Source organism: Ranitomeya imitator, chromosome 1 (assembly GCF_032444005.1).
Source record: "Ranitomeya imitator isolate aRanImi1 chromosome 1, aRanImi1.pri, whole genome shotgun sequence".
Classification (NCBI taxonomy): Eukaryota; Metazoa; Chordata; class Amphibia; order Anura; family Dendrobatidae; genus Ranitomeya; species Ranitomeya imitator.
Window position 1 is genome coordinate 430702483 of NC_091282.1, and position 19065 is coordinate 430721547.

Sequence of the window (19065 nt, forward strand, 5' to 3'; positions counted from 1 at the left end):
GAGAGTCTCTCTCTTTTCTCCTCCCATACCCGTTGTTGTTGTTGAGGAGAGACTGGGGAGATGAATGGATGTGGAAGCCACTTTAATGCAATATTTTTAACCCTAGAGTGCATAACCCGGTCCCTTTAGCTTACTTTTTGCAAACATTGTAATTAGATCTTACTTTGCAATTTTGAAATAAACTTGTAAAAGTTTATTTTTTTGAGTTCCTCCAGATGATTTGCATAAGGGGTTATGTGAAAGTGTATATTTCAGACATCACGCATTTTAAAGAAATGGAGGCAAATCCTCTATTAGGGTATGTGCAAACTTTGCAGATATGCCTGTGGAATTTTCTGAAAACGCATAAAAAAGCAGGTAAAAATCCGTGCAAATTTGATGCGGATGTTTATGCCTTTTTTTTCATGCGAATTTGTATGTGTTTTTGTATGCAAAATAAAGATATTTTACTTAACAAAAAAAAAAGAATTGTGATGTAATTTTTTGTCCAACCTCTTCATTTACATACTCCATTGAAGAATAATGTTTACACACAGATAGATAGGAGATAGATAATCAGTAGACAGACAGATGGATAGATAGATAACAGATAGACAGATGATAGATAGATGATAGATAGATGATTGATAGATAGATAGATAGATAGATAATAGAGATAGATAGATAGATAATAGAGAGATATATAGATGATAGATAGATGATAGATAATAGATAAACGATAGATAGAAGACAGACAGATAATAGATAGATAGATGACAGACAGATAATAGATAGATATATGATAGATAGACAGATGATAGATAGATGATAGATAGATAATATATAGATAAGATAGATAATAGATGATAGATAAATGATAGATAGATGGATAGATAGATAGATAGATAGATAGATAGATGATAGATAGATAGATAGATAGATAGATAGATAGATAGATAGATATGGGATAGATAGATAATAGATAAATGATAGATAGATGATCGATAGATAACACCAACGCCGATGTTTAGTAATAAACATAATAAAATGGTACATAAAGAGTTAAATAAAGACACACACACAAAATCTACGTTAGGCCGGGGTCACACTTGCGAGAAACTTGAGAGACTGGAGCGTTCAGCTGCATAGAAATATATGCAGACACACACTCCGGTCCCGAGTGCCGGCGGCAGTGCCGAGTATTGAGGTGCGAGACTTGTGCGAGTTTCTCGCAAGTGTGACCCCGGCCTTAAACACAATATCTGTTTATTTAAAAAAAAAATGAGAAAAAGCTTTCTGCGCCAGAGAGGGAAAGCAGCGACTGGGGGCCGATGTTTATAGCCTAGGAAGGGGTTAATACCCATGGATCTTCCCAGGCTATGAATATCTGCCCGCAGCTGTATATTTAGCCTTTACACTGCGGATTTGATGCAATTCCGCGCATCCAAAAACGCTGCAGATCTGCATCAAAATCCGCAACGTGTGCACATTAAAGTAATATGTAAAGATTCATAACTTTCTATGCTGGACAAAATTATAAATTACAAAAAATAAGTTTACTTACTCTTCTTAAGAATTTACACGACACTATTAATGTAAATTATCACGCTGCCCTGTCCACTAGTAATTCTGACTTCACATTACCTTCATGTAAAGGTAGGTTTACAGATTTGCCTAATTAGTATTAATTGCTATATCAGCTAATATATGTACCTTATTTCTTCTAAATAGTTATATGATGAATAAAATTAACATTTTCTTTTTATAAATAAATATGGTATAACAGCTTGGAGTTTTAAGATTATTTCTCCAAGCATCAAAAAAGACCAAGTATAGGTCAGAAATCCCACTCTGTGCGATATGTAAACCACCGATATTACATAACCATGGAAACAATGAAAGACTAAAATCCTATTTAAAAATAGTAACGCTTAAACAAGTTTTAATTGTCAACCACATATACTACTCATTAGTGAGATCATTGTTACTTTTATTATAATTTAAAAATAAATCTTTCCAATTAAATTGAGGGCAAATCCATTTTTTTGGTAATTGCATTTACAATCTTCTGGCTTACTTTATTACAGGTAAAATCTTTATATCAAGGCTTTTCTTTTCTGCAAAGCTCAGTCACGTCTATGTAATAATGTCCACTTACACATCAATTATGATTAACGGACAACAGTCTTCAGTTTTAGGGGGTTTTATTTTAATGAAACACTAGATACACTAGGGAAAATTAGAAACTGAGATACAAACTGAGGCCAAGTGGCATCTACTGATTTCCTGATTTGTAAGAGTTATACAGAGCCTTGATACAACACCCACTGAAGTCAATGGCGTCCTACTGTATCTTAAAAGTTTGGTCCGCCACCTAAAATGTGCTTTCTAAATAGCTATATTTACACTCTAACCACTAGTTTCTTGCATTGCCACCCCCACTGATGAGGTCCTGAATTCTGGGTGATGGACTCTGTGGAAGATGCGAGTGCAGCGCCAGCACTCTGTGCCTAACTCTGCTGCCACCGTAGCTTCTAACTGAAGGAAAACATTGTTAGGGGGCAGAGATAGAAGCACTAAAAGACACCACCACCATCTCACAGCTTAATGCACTGCCCCCAAATGAATCGTCATCAGGGGCCATGCTGGTGTCACTCACTGCTTCTATCACCGCCCCCTGGTGACAATTCATTTGATGGTGGTGCTAGAGGCTGTGGGGCGAAGCTGGTTTCACTCGCTGTTTATTATGTCCACCTCATGATGTCTTCTTTCAGTTAGAAGCTACGGCAGCGTCTGAGAGAGGAACAGAGTGCTGGTGCTGCACTCACCTCTCCCACAGTGTCCATTACCCAGGATCCAGGATGTTTTCAGAGGGGGCGGCAATGCAAATAACTAGTGAGTAACTGCAGCACTGCACCCCTGTGACGACTTGTTCCAGGACGGGCGATGGATGCTGCGGAGAGTGAGTGCAGCCCGCAGCAACCCCAATTTAAAAGAAAAATAATTTAGGGATTAGCTATATACTGAGAAGTGTATACTGAGAATTGTGCAATAAATCAAACTAAAAAGTAGGGTGTAAGAATACATATTTAGAAAATACATTTTATGCGCCAGACCACCCCTTTAATCCTGCATACAGATATACATGATGTTTCCCTCAGTCACATAGAATTTGACAACAATATGCTACATTTCATCAAATGTTGGAAAATGCAGATATTCAACTCTAGAAGCATTGCTTTCAAGGGAGAATGTCTCCAACATATGGCACAACACAAAGCACATATGGCTCCACAGTTTAGAGCTGCAGGGACTGTGAGTGCCTTAGTAAAGTTCAGTGCACGTGTTTCTACCATGTGAATAAGGCCTGTGGGTTCTAGAGAGAACTTGTGGGCCCTGAATACCATGAGCGGTACTGGTGCAGTGAAACACACCTGAGAAGAGCGAGAACACAATTATAAAATGAAGATGACCGATATAAGGATATGTTGAATTAACTCTCATGGACCTTGTATAATTAACACTGATGGTATCAATACGTTTTACATCTGTTGTCATTAGGAAAAGTGACATCTTCCCGTCCTTCCAATTCCAGGTAACACTTAGCGGCATGTCAATGGAGATTGGAAGTAAAGAAAAGGACAGGAGGCATAAGGGTCATATTAGCAGGTATTTGTGGATTACACTGTAGCTGGCTAAAAGGGATAACCCCGCTCCACCACTGATTAGCAGCCTTCTGCCTATGCACAGTGTACACAGAAATCTGCCAATTAGTGGTGTGGATGGTGTAATAAAGAGTTCAGCATTCAAGAGAACTGATAGATCTGCAGCAGATAAAATAATAATTTTATCAAACCTGAAGCAAGCAGCCCAGTAAGTGACACATCACTGGAATCAGGGTCTTTGTCCTTAAATCATGTTATTCTCAGTAACAAAAACCCAGTGATGGATTCCCTTTAAAGGGGCACTTTGCCTGACATCCTGACAGGATGTGTGTATATCACTGGTACATGGAGCTGGCAGGTTCTTTTATGGTGTCAATGCGATATTAGTGGCTAGTGTGCCTTCAAGATATATTTCAGACATACTTCTAACAAGTCACATAAAAATGCTACATCCAATGTGTTTTCTGTTTCCTCACATGCAGCATATTTATTTATAAAGATCCCACTGTACTTTCCGTGCACCAGACGAATGCGAGCACCAAGAATATGCAGCCATGTTATCTCCAGGCTGGTAGTGATCACATTCAGAGCTCATACCCCGCTAATCTAGTGCAATTCATTCAAAGCTCTGTCTGATTTATGATTGATCTTGTTATCGCTTTCTGCCTGGGGATTTTAATACTTAGTGGGGTGACTTTATCACATTTTACATCTTAATGAGTAACTAATACATCTTACGTCATGCCATCAATCACATTGGTTAGAAAAAACAACAAAGTCTTGTAGAATCTTCCTCTGACTGATCACAATAATGGAATATTACAGAAAACGATGGGCATCCGTGATATCATCAATGTGTCGATTCACATATATCACAGATCTGTTACTCCTTATATACAGTAACTCACAGCTACCTTACAAAAATATGAGAGTCTGTAGTCTGCATTTTAGGGTACATACCCTTATGCGAGAAAAACGGACAAGGCAATCCGATATAAAAGCGGATTGCACTCTGACCAATGTTTATTCAATGAGTTACATCTGATCTGCAATTTTTTTCTCAGCTCAAATCGGGCTGAGAAAAAAATCGCAACATGCTGCGACTTTCTGCGTATCTCAGACGAGACCAATGCAAGTCAATGGATGTGAGAGAAAAAGGCACGGCACTCGCATCATGCGAGTCCTTTGAAAAGCCGGCAATTTATGTGTGGTGCACAGTAAAATCACACAGAGAGGTTAGAATAGAATAGATATACACACATAGAATACATATATATACATGTCAGTAACAAACACACATATATATACAGTTAGGGCCAGAAATATTTGGACAGTGACACAAGTTTTGTTATTTTAGCTGTTTACAAAAACACGTTCAGAAATACAATTATATATATAATATGGGCTGAAAGTGCACACTCCCAGCTGCAATATGATAGTTTCCACATCCAAATCGGAGAAAGGGTTTAGGAATCATAGCTCTGTAATGCATAGCGTCCTCTTTTTCAAGGGACCAAAAGTAATTGGACAATGGACTCTAAGGGCTGCAATTAACTCTGAAGGCGTCTCCCTCGTTAACCTGTAATCAATGAAGTAGTTAAAAGGTCAGGGGTGGATTCCAGGTGTGTGGTTTTGCATTTGGAAACTGTTGCTGTGAGCAGACAACATGCGGTCAAAGGAACTCTCAATTGAGGTGAAGCAGAACATCCTGAGGCTGAAAAAAAAGAAAAAATCCATCAGAGAGATAGCAGACATGCTTGGAGTAGCAAAATCAACAGTTGGGTACATTCTGAGAAAAAAGGAATTGACTGGTGAGCTTGGGAACTCAAAAAGGCCTGGGCGTCCACGGATGACAACAGTGGTGGATGATCACCGCATACTTAATTTGGTGAAGAAGAACCCGTTCACAACATCAACTGAAGTCCAGAACACTCTCAGTGAAGTAGGTGTATCTGTCTCCAAGTCAACAGTAAAGAGAAGACTCCATGACAGTAAATACAAAGGGTTCACATCTAGATGCAAACCATTCATCAATACCAAAAATAGACAGGCCAGAGTTAAATTTGCAGAAAAACACCTCAAGAAGCCAGCTCAGTTCTGGAAAAGTATTCTATGGACAGATGAGACAAAGATCAACCTGTACCAGAATGATGGGAAGAAAAAAGTTTGGAGAAGAAAGGGAACGGCACATGATCCAAGGCACACCACATCCTCTGTAAAACATGGTGGAGGCAACGTGATGGCATGGGCATGCATGGCTTTCAATGGTACTGGGTCACTTGTGTTTATTGATGACATAAGAGCAGACAAGAGTAGCCGGATGAATTCTGAAGTGTACCGGGATATACTTTCAGCCCAGATTCAGTCAAATGCTGCAAAGTTGATTGGACGGCGCTTCATAGTACAGATGGACAATGACCCCAAGCATACAGCCAAAGCTACCCAGGAGTTCATGAGTGCCAAAAAGTGGAACATTCTGCAATGGCCAAGTCAATCTCCAGATCTAAACCCAATTGAGCATGCATTTCACTTGCTCAAATCCAGACTTAAGATGGAAAGACCCACAAACAAGCAAGGCCTGAAGGCTGCGGCTGTAAAGGCCTGGCAAAGCATTAAGAAGGAGGAAACCCAGCGTTTGGTGATGTCCATGGGTTCCAGACTTAAGGCAGTGATTGCCTCCAAAGGATATGCAACAAATTATTGAAAATAAAAATATTTTGTTTGGGTTATGTTTATTTGTCCAATTACTTTTGACCTCCTAAAATGTGGAGTGTTTGTAAAGAAATGTGTACAATTCCTACATTTTCTATCAGATATTTTTGTTCAACCCTTCAAATTAAACGTTACAATCTGCACTTGAATTCTGTTGTAGAGGTTTCATTTCAAATCCAATGTGGTGGCATGCAGAGCCCAACTCGCGAAAATTGTGTCACTGTCAGGGGCGGATTATCAGAGGGTCAATATGGGCGGTAGCCCAGGGCCCAGTGGTCTGGGGGGGCCCTGGGCTACCGCACAGATTGACCCTCCACTAATTGTCTGAATGCCCGCCGGCATTTGTGTGCCCCCGGACCCGGTGGGCAGAGAGAGGGGGCCCGCATTGGTTGGGAGGTGCGTGTATCAGCCGATCAGCTGAGAGCTCCGAGTCCCTGCACCAGGCCTGCACAGCAGCACACCACATAATGGCTGCTCTGTGCACAGGACCTGTGATGAGGTCACAGGATGGGAGGAGTCAGGGGTCACATGATCGGGAGGAGGACCTCCATGTACAGGACTTTGCTGGTTGCCATGGCGCCGGAGGAGGGTAAGGCAGCGTATGTGTGAGGTCAGGAGGTGTTTACAGGGTGGATGTAGTAGAGCCGTGTGTGTACGAGGTGTATGGATCAGAGCAGCGTGTGAAAGGTCTATGGAGCGGAGTCGTGTGTGTACGATGTGTACGGAGCCGTGTGCATGAGGTGTACTGAGCGCAGCCGCGTGTGTACGAGGTGTACGGAGCAGAGAAGCGTGTGTATGAGGTGTACGGAGCGGAGTCGTGTGTACAAGGTGTACAGAGTACAGCCGCGTGTGTACGAGGTGTACGGAGCACAGCCGCGTGTGTACGAGGTGTACGGAGCGGAGTCATGTGTAAGAGGTGTACGGAGCCATGTGTACAAGGTGTACGGAGCACAGCCGCATGTGTACAAGGTGTACGGAGCGGAGTCGTGTGTAAGAGGTGTACGGAGCCATGTGTACGAGGTGTACGGAGCACAGCCGCGTGTGTACGAGGTGCACGGAGCGGAGCCGTGTGTACGAGGTGTACGGAGCACTGCCGCGTGTGTACGAGGTGTACGGAGCACAGCCGCGTGTGTACGAGGTGTACGGAGCACAGCCGCGTGTGTACGAGGTGTACGGAGCACAGCCGCGTGTGTATGAGGTGTACGGAGCGGAGCAGCATGTGAAAGGTGTACGGAGTGGAGTCGTGTGTACGAGGTGTACGGAGCACAGCCGCGTGTGTACGAGGTGTACGGAGCACAGCCGCGTGTGTACGAGGTGTACGGAGCGCAGCCGCATGTGTACGAGGTGTACGGAGCGGAGTCGTGTGTAAGAGGTGTATGGAGCCATGTGTACAAGGTGTACGGAGCCATGTGTACAAGGTGTACGGAGCACAGCCGCATGTGTACAAGGTGTACGGAGCGGAGTCGTGTGTAAGAGGTGTACGGAGCCATGTGTACGAGGTGTACGCAGCACAGCCGCGTGTGTACGAGGTGTACGGAGCGGAGCCGTGTGTACGAGGTGTACGGAGCACTGCCGCGTGTGTACGAGGTGTACGGAGCACAGCCGCGTGTGTATGAGGTGTACGGAGCACAGCCACGTGTGTATGAGGTGTACGGAGTAGTGCCGTGTGTGTACGAGATGTATGGAGAGGAGCCGTGTGTGTATGAGGTGTACGCAGCGGAGCTGTGTGTGTGCAAGGTATGCGGAGCAGTGTGTGCAATGTGTATGGAGCGGAGCAGTGTGTGTATGAGGTGTACGGAGTAGTGCCGTGTGTACGAGATGTGTGGAGCGGAGCCGTGTGTGTATGAGGTGTATGGAGCGGAGCCGTGTATGAGGTGTATGGAGCAGAGCCGTGTGTGTAAGAGGTGTATGGAGCAGAGCCGTGTATGAGGTGTATGGAGAGGAGCTGAATGTGTACGGAGCGGAACCGTGTGTGTATGAGATGTATGGAGTGGAGCCGTGTGTACGGAGCGGAGCCGTGTATGCAAAGTTTACGGAGCGCAGCCGCGTGTGTAGGAGTAGCTATGTATGGCCATTATCATGTGTGGCCAATATACAGTAAGGAGCATCATGTGTGGCCATTATACAGTATGGAGCATCATGTGCGGTCATTATACAGTATTATTGAGCATCATGTGCGGTCATTATACAGTATGGAGAATCATGTGTGGCCATTATACAATATGGAGCATCATGTGCGGTCATTATACAGTATGAAGCATGTGTGGCCAGTATACAGTATGGAGCATCATGTGCGGTCATTATACAGTATGGAGAAACATGTGCGGTCATTATACAGTATGGAGAATCATGTGTGGCCATTATACAGTATGGAGCATCATGTGTGGCCAGTATACAGTATGGAGCATCATGTGCGGTCATTATACAGTATGGAGCATCATGTGCGGTCATTATACACTATGGACATCGTGTGGTCATTATACAGTATGGAGCATCATGTGCGGTCATTATACAGTATGGAGCATCATGTGCGGTCATTATACAGTATGGAGCATGATGTGCAGTCATTATACAGTATGGAGCATCATGTGCGGCTATTATACAGTATGGAACATCATGTGCGGTCATTATACAGTATGGAGCCTCATGTGCGGTCATTATACAGTATGGAGCATCATGTGCGGTCATTATACAGTATGGAGCATCATGTGCGGCTATTATACAGTATGGAGCATCATGTGTGGCCATTATACAGTATGGAGCCTCATGTGCGGTCATTATACAGTATGGAGCATCATGTGTGGCCATTATACAGTATAGAGCATCATGTGCGGTCATTATACAGTATGGAGCATCATGTGTGGCCATTATACAGTATGGAGCATCATGTGCTGTCATTATACAGTATGGAGCATCATGTGCAGTCATTATACAGTATGGAGCATCATGTGCTGTCATACAGTATGGAGCATCATGTGCAGTCATTATACAGTATGGAGCATCATGTGCGGCTATTATACAGTATGGAGCATCATATGCAGTCATTATACAGTATGGAGCATCATGTGTGGTCATTATACAGTATAGAGCATCATGTGTGGTCATTATACAGTATGGAGCATCATGTGTGGCCATTATACAATATGGAGCATCATGTGTGGCCATTATACAGTATTGAGCATCATGTGCGGTCATTATACAGTATGGAGCATCATGTGCAGTCACTATACAGTATGGAGCATCATGTGTGGCCATTATACAGTATTGAGCATCATGTGGGGTCATTATACAGTATTGAGCATCATGTGGGGCCATTATACAGTACTGAGCATCATGTGGGGTCATAATACAGTATTGAGCATCATGTGGGGCCATTATACAGTATTGAGCATCATGTGGGGTCATTATACAGTATTGAGCATCATGTGGGGCCATTATACAGTATTGAGCATCATGTGGGGTCATTATACAGTATTGAGCATCATGTGGGGCACTTATACAGTATTGAGCATCACGTGGGGTCATTATACAGTATGGAGCATCATGTGCGGCTATTATACAGTATGGAGCATCATGTGTGGCCATTATACAGTATGGAGCCTCATGTGCGGTCATTATAAAGTATGGAGCATCATGTGTGGCCATTATACAGTATAGAGCATCATGTGGGGTCATTATACAGTATTGAGCATCATGTGGGGCACTTATACAGTATTGAGCATCACGTGGGGTCATTATACAGTATTGAGCATCATGTGGGGCCATTATACAGTATAGAGCATCATGTGTGGCCATTATACAGTATGGAGCATCATGTGTGGTCATTATACAGTATGGAGCATCATGTGGGGTCATTATACAGTATTGAGCATCATGTGGGGCCATTATACAGTATTGAGCATCACATGGGGTCATTATACAGTATGGAGCATTATGTGGGGCCATTATACAGTATGGAGCATCATGTGTGGCCATTATACAGTATGGAGCATCATGTGTGGCCATTATACAGTATTGAGCATCATGTGGGGTCATTATACAGTATTGAACATCATGTGTGGCCATTATACAGTATTGAGCATCATGTGGTCATGTGGGGTCGTTATACAGTATGGAGCACTGTGTGGCCATTATACAGTATCGAGCACTGTGTGGCCATATTTTTTTTTATAATTATTCTTTATGAACTGTGTGATCAGCAGTGCTGAATGGGTGTGGTTGAGACATGGATATGGGTGTGACTAGTGAATGGGTGTGGTCAGAGGTGTGTCCTAAAATGTGCTGCGGCGCGCAACGCGCGCCGCAAACTTTGTCCCTCTTTCCCAACTTCAAAAGTTGGGAGGTATGGTAATATGTGGTCTGGAAATGGTGCGGTGGTATTTGTCCCTTGTATGTGCTATTATTCGATCACTGTGGTTGTAATTTGTGGTCTGGTCATGGTGCGGTGGTATTTGTTCCTTGTATGTGATATTATTGGTCAAGATATACCTAAATTGTATTGCAGATTTTAACAAATATTTCCTAGGTTACAGTAGAGTAGGGCCCGGCCCTTTTTCTGGAATAATCTGGTTCGGGTATATCATGACCCCCGTCACGTGACCCCCGTCACATGACCCCCGTCACATGACCCCCGTCACATGACCGGGGGGGCCCACAGTGTGTGAACAGCCCGGGGCCCTGGCTACCCTTAATCCACCCCTGGTCACTGTCCAAATATTTCTGGCCCTAACTGTATATATATATATTTATTTATATTGCACAGAAAGATAGAAGAAAATCCGGTAATTCATCTGCCGGCTTCTGTAAAATTACTGCAGGAGCCGACAGGATAGAAGAGATGGATTGCATAGATAGATGTCAGTGACAAATACAATTAGTACAGTGTGTGTGCAAATTACTGGACATGTTTTTAATGAATAAAATATTATTTTACAGAATAAAAGGGTGTGGGCTCCTGTGCAATTTTTGCAACCAGCAGAGGAAATGCAAATGACTGGAGACATATGTTTATAGCCTGGGAAGAGGGTAATACCCATGGAGCTTCCCAGAATATTAATATCAGCTCACAGCTGTATACTTAGCCTTTACTGGCTATTAAAATGGAGGACCCCCCAAAACAATGACATGGGGACCCCATAATTAAACTGGCTAAAAACATCAGCACTCAGCCACCCCAGAAAAGGCACATCTCTAAGATGTGCCAATTCTGGAACTTAGCCTCGCTTTTCCCACTTGTGGGGTGGGTAATAGTTGTGGGGGTTGATGGGTTGATGGCACCTTTGTGACATCAAGCCCCGAGGTTAATAAAGGAGAGGCGTCAATAAGATGCCCCTATTACTAACACCATAGTCAAATTGTTAAGAAAACACAGACACCCAGTAAAAAATACTTTAATTGAAATAAAGACACAGACTCATTTAATATTCTTAATTAAACCATACTTACAATCACACCTAATTCCTGTGAAGCCCTCGATCTCCTGTAATAAAAGTAAAATAACAAACCAACAATATACCCATAGCTGTTCTTCGCGGTGCTCCACGCAGTAATACATATCTGGGGTATATACAGTTTTCAACCTGGACGGTGCCAAGATGCGACCGTCCCAGCTGAAAACCCCTTCCCAGGCTATAAACATCTGCTTTCCCTCTGCTGGTTGCGAAAATTTCGTGGGAGCCCACCCCCTTTTTTTCCCATAAAATCTTTTATTAATTAAATACATGTCCAGTAATATGCACACACTCTGTACTAATTGTATTTGTCACTGACATTTATGTATCTACATATTTTATTAGTCTTTACTGTATGTAATCCATCTCTTCCATCCTGTCGGCTTCTGCAGTGATTCTACAGAAGCTGGCAGGCGAATTACCGGCTTTTCTTCTATCTATATATAAATACATATATCTATATGTGTGTTACTGACCTGTATATATATGCAGCGTCAGACTGGAGCACCTTGGGCCCACCAGAGAAAATCATTCTTGGGGCCCACTATGTAGCTACATAGAAATAAATAGAAGACCACCAATTGTACGGTAAAACGCGATAATATCAGGATATAATAGAAGGTAGTACACATCTTAATTATGTAGCAGGGGTTGGGGTAGCCCCCTCATAGAAAATAAAGTAGCCCCCTCATAGAATATAATGCAGCCCCCTCTTAGAATATACAGTAGTCCCTTCATATAATATGATGCAGCCCCCTCATAGAATATTATGCAACCCCCTCATAGAATATAATGCAGCCCCTCATAGAATATAATGCAGCCCCCCTCATAGGGTACAATGCAGCACCCCACAAAATATAATGCAACCCATCATAAGGTATAATGCAGCCCCCCATAGAATATAGTTTAGCATTCTCATGTGGTATAATGCAGCCCCACCACAGAATATAGAGTAGCCCCTCAGAGTATAATGCAACCCCTCATAAGGTATAATGCAGCCCCCATAGGGCATAATGCTGTCCTCATGTAGTATGATGTAGCCCCTGAGAATATAATGTAGACCCTTGAGAGAATAATGCAGCACCCACACAGAATATAATGCAGCACCCCCACAGAATATAATTTACCCCCCTCATAAAGTATAATTCAGCCCCCCTCATAGCATATAATGCAGCCCCCTCCACCCCCATCATTGTTCTCCCCCTCCACCCCATCATTGTCCTCATCACCACCTCCATCATTGCCTTCTCACCCACCACCCTTATCATTGCCCTTTCTAACGCCTCAATCTTTGCCTCCTCCCCCACCACCACCATTGTCCTTTACACCACTACCATCATTGTCCTTTACACCAGGGATGTTAAACTGCATTCCTCGAGGGCTGCAAACAGGTCATGTTTTCAGGATTTCCTTGTACTGCACAGGTGATAATTTAATCAACTCATTATTTGTGTAGGTGATTAAATTATCACCTGTGCCGTACAAGGAAATCCTGAAACATGACCTGTTTGCAGCCCACGAGGAATACAGTTTGACACCCCTGCTTTACACCACAACCATCATTGCTTTCTCCCCACCACCCCATCATTACCCATTTCAACACCTCTATCATCGCCCTCTCCCCCACCACTGCTCTCTCCATCACCTACATCATTGCCAATCTCCAATACACACATCTCCACTCCAATTCACACACAGCACCACACAACTCTGTCATACACACACAGCACCGCATAAGCACGCACACATGCAGACAGACACACAGCACAACTCGCCTCTCTGAACGTTCCCCGCAGCCACAGCACATCCCAGTAGCATCTCCATCGCCGGCAGCTTTCTGTCTGAAACAGCCACACACTGATTGATGACATCATCCAGCCGTGCTGTGTCAGACAGGATGTGCCGGGCAGCAGGCAGAAAGGACAGCATCGGATTCCTGCAGCTCCGCTCCGCTGCCAAGCTGCAGGGATCACTCCCTGCCTGTCTATTGCCCTCAGGTTAGCCGCCCTGCAGTGGCCCACCTCCGAGGCCCTGATGCAGCCACACCGGCTTTACATGCGGGCAGTGTTAGCCTGTGGCTAACATTGCCTGCTATTAAAGTGAAATGAATGTTCATTTCTCTCCACGCCCATGGGGCCTGGGAAAACATGAATATTCATTTCTCTTTAGCAGTGGAGACAGGCTCCAGCCTCCAGCTGCTGCTCCGCAGGCACCGGGCGGGGCCACCTTGACTCAGGGCCCCATAGCTGCTGGGTGTGCCGCTATTAGCAACACACCATTGGATGGGGGCCCCTGGAGAAGTGGGGGCCCTAGGCAGCTGCTGGCCAGTATGCCAGCAGGTGTCAGTGCCTGGGCTCACCGTAGAATCCTCCAGTTCTCCGGTGGGCCAGTCCGACACTGTATATATCTATTCTATTTGTATATATGTATTCTATCTATTCTATTCTAATCTGTCAGTATGACTTTACTGTATGCAGCACATGAATTTCCGGGTTTTCTTCTATCAATCTATCTATCTATCTATCTTTCCATCAATTATATATACTAGATGATGGCCCGATTCTAACGCATCGGGTATTCTGGAATATGTATTTATGTATGTATATAGCAGCCATATAGTATATAGCACAGGCCACGTAGTATATAGGAGCCATGTAGTATATAGCAAATACTACGTGGCCTGTGCTATATACTATGTGGCTGCTATATACATATATATTGTAGAATACCCGATGCGTTAATACAGGCCACGCAATATATAACAGTGGCCATGCAGTATATAACATAGCCACGCACTATATAACACAGCCCATGCAGTATATAGCAGCCACGCAGTAAATAACACAGGTGACACAGTATATAACACAGGCCACGCAGTGTATAACACTGGCGACGTAATATATAGCACAGCCCATGCAGTGTATAGCAGCCACGTAGTATATAACACTGCCCACGCAGTATATAACAGTGGCCACGTAATATATAGCACAGCCCACGCAGTATATAACACTGCCTATGTAGTATATAGCAGCCACACGGTATCTAACACAGCCCACATAGTATACAGCAGTGTGGGCACCATAAATAATTAAAATTAAAAATAGTTATATACTCACCCCCTGTGCTATGATCCGGTGACCTTGGAGCAGCATGAAAACTTTCACTGGAGTAGGTGGTAACTATACTGACCGCAAATCCTGATCTTAATACCGCAACTAGAAGTAGCCGTGGGGTGTACCTAACAAACCCTAGACACCTTGTCACAGCCGGAGGACTAGATACCCCTATAGATGGAAATAGGAATACTACCTTGCCTCAGAGCAGAACCCCAAAGGATAGGCAGCCCCCCACAAATATTGGCTGTGAGTAGGAGAGGAAAGACAAACACAGGCAGAAAATAGGATTTAGCACAAGAGGCCACTCTAGCTAAAATAGGAAATGATAGAACAGTGTACTGTGCGGTCAGTATTAAAACCCTTCCAAAAATATCCACAGCAGATAATACAAAAAATTCCATCTAACTAAAGACGTGGAACGTATACTGCATCTGCAACTCCAGAGACTCCTACACTCAGAGCAGGAATACAATCAAAAAACAAGCACACAGCTTGTGTGCCATAGAAAAAGAAACAGACACTTATCTTTGCTGAATTGGCAGCTAAGCAGGAGAAGCCAGACAGAGATCCAACACTTCCCAAGAAACATTGACAACTGGCAAGGACAAATGAGTCCTGCAAACCTAAATACCCCAGTCAGAATTGCAATCAGCAGATACACGTGTCCAGGACTGCAGGCCAGGGACAACTGCATTACCACCTACAACCACCGGAGGGAGCCCAAAAGCAGAATTCACAACACCCCTGGGATCCACCGAAGCTCCGGTGATACGCGCGCGGCTGCCACCATCTTCCGTTCCCAGGATGCATTGCGAAATTACCCAGATGACTTAGCTGTCTCGCGAGACTGCTAAGTCTTCTGCGTAATTTCGCAATGCATCCCGGGAACGGAAGATGGCAGCAGGCGTGATCGGCTCGGCGGACTACGGAGGGTGAGAATATCACCAAAATATGAGTGCATAGAAGCACTCACAGACCACTATAGCACACAAAAGCATGATAAAATCAATAAAGTTTATTGAAAAACAATTTTAAAACAGTACAAAAATACGATATGAGGATATCAAAAAGACTCTGACAAAATTCCATATTTAAGCAGCAGGAATGTACTTATATATCTCCTGGGAAGCGTACTAGTATCATAGAAAATTGTAACCTTGATCTAGTAAAAAAAGGCTCACATACAAATCCTTTAAGGTCCTAATATTATGTAAATAAACCCGGATACTACCAGCCTAATCTCACTTAGATACCCATGGAAATATAGTAGATAAAGTTAATGCTTACCCATGTTGAATATCGCTGCAGGAGTGCCCCGACGCGCGCTTCGCCAATCACATGCTTTCTCAAGGGGAGTGTGTACTCTGCCCCCACCTTACCTCATTAAATCCCCCCTCATGTTCCGGTCTGCCAATCCTGTATCGCATGTGCAAACACTCCACCAGGTCACCAGGTGCATCAGATTCGGTATTCCAATCCAGCGCATGTTAGAGGAAATGCCTCTCAGACGTCATTAAACACGCGCCAGAAATTGCAGGAAACCTTCATTCATGCACAGGACGAGGTGCGCGATTGCACATGCGCACATCGGCGCCATTTTCGAGAAGCCTACAGGGATCTACCATCATCTTTTGTCCCGCACCAGTGAACTGCGCTTGCGTACCCGGGCGCCATCTTACATGCGGCACTGCATGAAGATAAGAGAATGCGTGTGCGCACACCGGCGCCATCTGTGTGAACTCCATCCTCACAACCCATCTTTCCCAAGGTCGTTATATTAATTTAATAGAAGTGCGCAGAAATATATATGATCATGGGGGATAGTGTTCCCTAATCTAAGGGGAAGGAAGATTCAGTTCACATAAATGAATACCTAGACGTGTCTCAAAGTATGGAATGAAAATTCATTCCAAATGCGATACATTGCTACAGGGGACGAGGTGTGCAAACACGCATGCGCACATCGGCGCCATTTTAAAGAAGCCCATAGAGAGCTATCATCATCACTTCGCCCCAAAACGATGAGCTATGCCTGTGCCACCAGACTACATGCAGTACTACATGAAAATAAATGCGCGTGCATATATCAGTGCCATTATAGATATAGAGTTCACCAAAACATGCCATATGTAATCTTAGAAGATAATATTACCTAATCTAAAGGGAAGAAAAATTAACCCCTATCTGACCTCGGACGGGATAGTACGTTGAGGTCAGATCCCCTGCTTTGATGCAGGGCTCCGCGGTGAGCCCGCATCAAAGCCGGGACATGTCAGCTGTTTTGAACAGCTGACATGTGCCCGTAATAGGCGCGGGCAGAATCGCGATCTGCCCGCACCTATTAACTAGTTAAATGCCGCTGTCAAACGCAGACAGCGGCATTTAACTACCGCTTCCGGCCGGGTGGCCGGAAATGACATCATCGCCGACCCCCGTCACATGATCGGGGGTCGGCGATGCGTCAGGATGGTAACCATGGAGGTCCTAGAGACCTCTATGGTTACTGATCACCGGTGGCTGTGAGCGCCCCCCTGTGGTCGGCGCTCACAGCACACCTCCATTTCTGCTACATAGCAGCGATCAGCAGAGGCGATCGAGTTGTGCCTGCTTCTAGCCTCCCATGGAGGCTATTGAAGCATGGCAAAAGTAAAAAAAAAAGTTAAAAAAATGTGAAAAAAATAAAAAAAATATAAAAGTTTAAATCACCCCCCTTTCGCCCCAATCAAAATAAATCAATTAAAAAAAAAATCAAATCTACACATATTTGGTATCACCGCGCTCAGAATCGCCCGATCTATCAAATAAAAAAAAGCATTAACCTGATCGCTAAACGGCGTAGCGAGAAAAAAATTAGAAACGCCAGAATTACGTTTTTTAGGTTGCCGCGACATTGCATTAAAATGCAATAACGGGCGATCAAAAGAACGTATCTGCACCAAAATGCTATAATTAAAAACGCCAGCTCGGCACGCAAAAAATAAGCCCTCAACCGACCCCAGATCACGAAAAATGGAGACGCTACGAGTATCGGAAAGTGGCTCAAATTTTTTTTTTTTTAGCAAAGTTTGGAATTTTTTTTCACCTCTTAGATAAAAAATAACCTAGTCATGTTAGGTGTCTATGAACTCGTACTGACCTGGAGAATCATAATGGCAGGTCAGTTTTAGCATTTAGTGAACCTAGCAAAAAAGCCAAACAAAAAACAAGTGTGGGATTGCACTTTTTTTGCAATTTCACCGCACTTGGAATTTTTTTCCCGTTTTCTAGTACACGACATGCTAAAACCAATGATGTCGTTCAAAAGTACAACTCGTCCCGCAAAAAATAAGCCCTCACATGGCCAAATTGACGGAAAAATAAAAAAGTTATGGCTCTAGGAAGGAGGGGAGTGAAAAACGAACACGGAAAAAACGAAAAATCCCAAGGTCATGAAGGGGTTAATTAATATAAATAAATACCTAGACATGTGTCAAGCTATTAAATAAAAAATACATGTCAAAAACAATACATTATTTCATAGAGTCATCCAAAAGAACATATGTGCGAAAGAGAAAACTGGCTTATTCCCTAATACATAAGTATCCCATTATCACGGTGATACAAAAAAGTGCAATGTGCATAATGTGATATCGTGAAATATAGTATGAAATTATCATGTAAAGAGCACAAACAAGTGCATTATGCACTATATGATATAGGTGTGAACAAAAATATTGTACTGAAATGATGAATAAGTGAAAAATAAAAAATAATATTCATAAAAAATATTAAGAAGATCATGCTCCAAATTTGCACTTAAATTGTTAAATATTAATTTTGTGCATCAGCACCGTCTACACCAACCACCGTGTGGGGACATCACGATATCAAGCATAAACGTCCCCCCCAGGAGCACATATAGGCGCGGTCGATGAAGTGATGGTAAAAAGATTACATATAAAAATAGACATAAAAAAATAATAATAATTAAACAAAGGAAATTATCCTTGACAACAGGACATCCAGATCCTCCATTCAGATCATCATTGAATCCTTAAGATGTTCATATTAACATATAGAGTCTTTCAAAATGTCCGTAATGCTTCTCATACATGATGATTATCGTAAGACTTATTCCGAAACGTCAGGAGGTAAAGAGGTTGG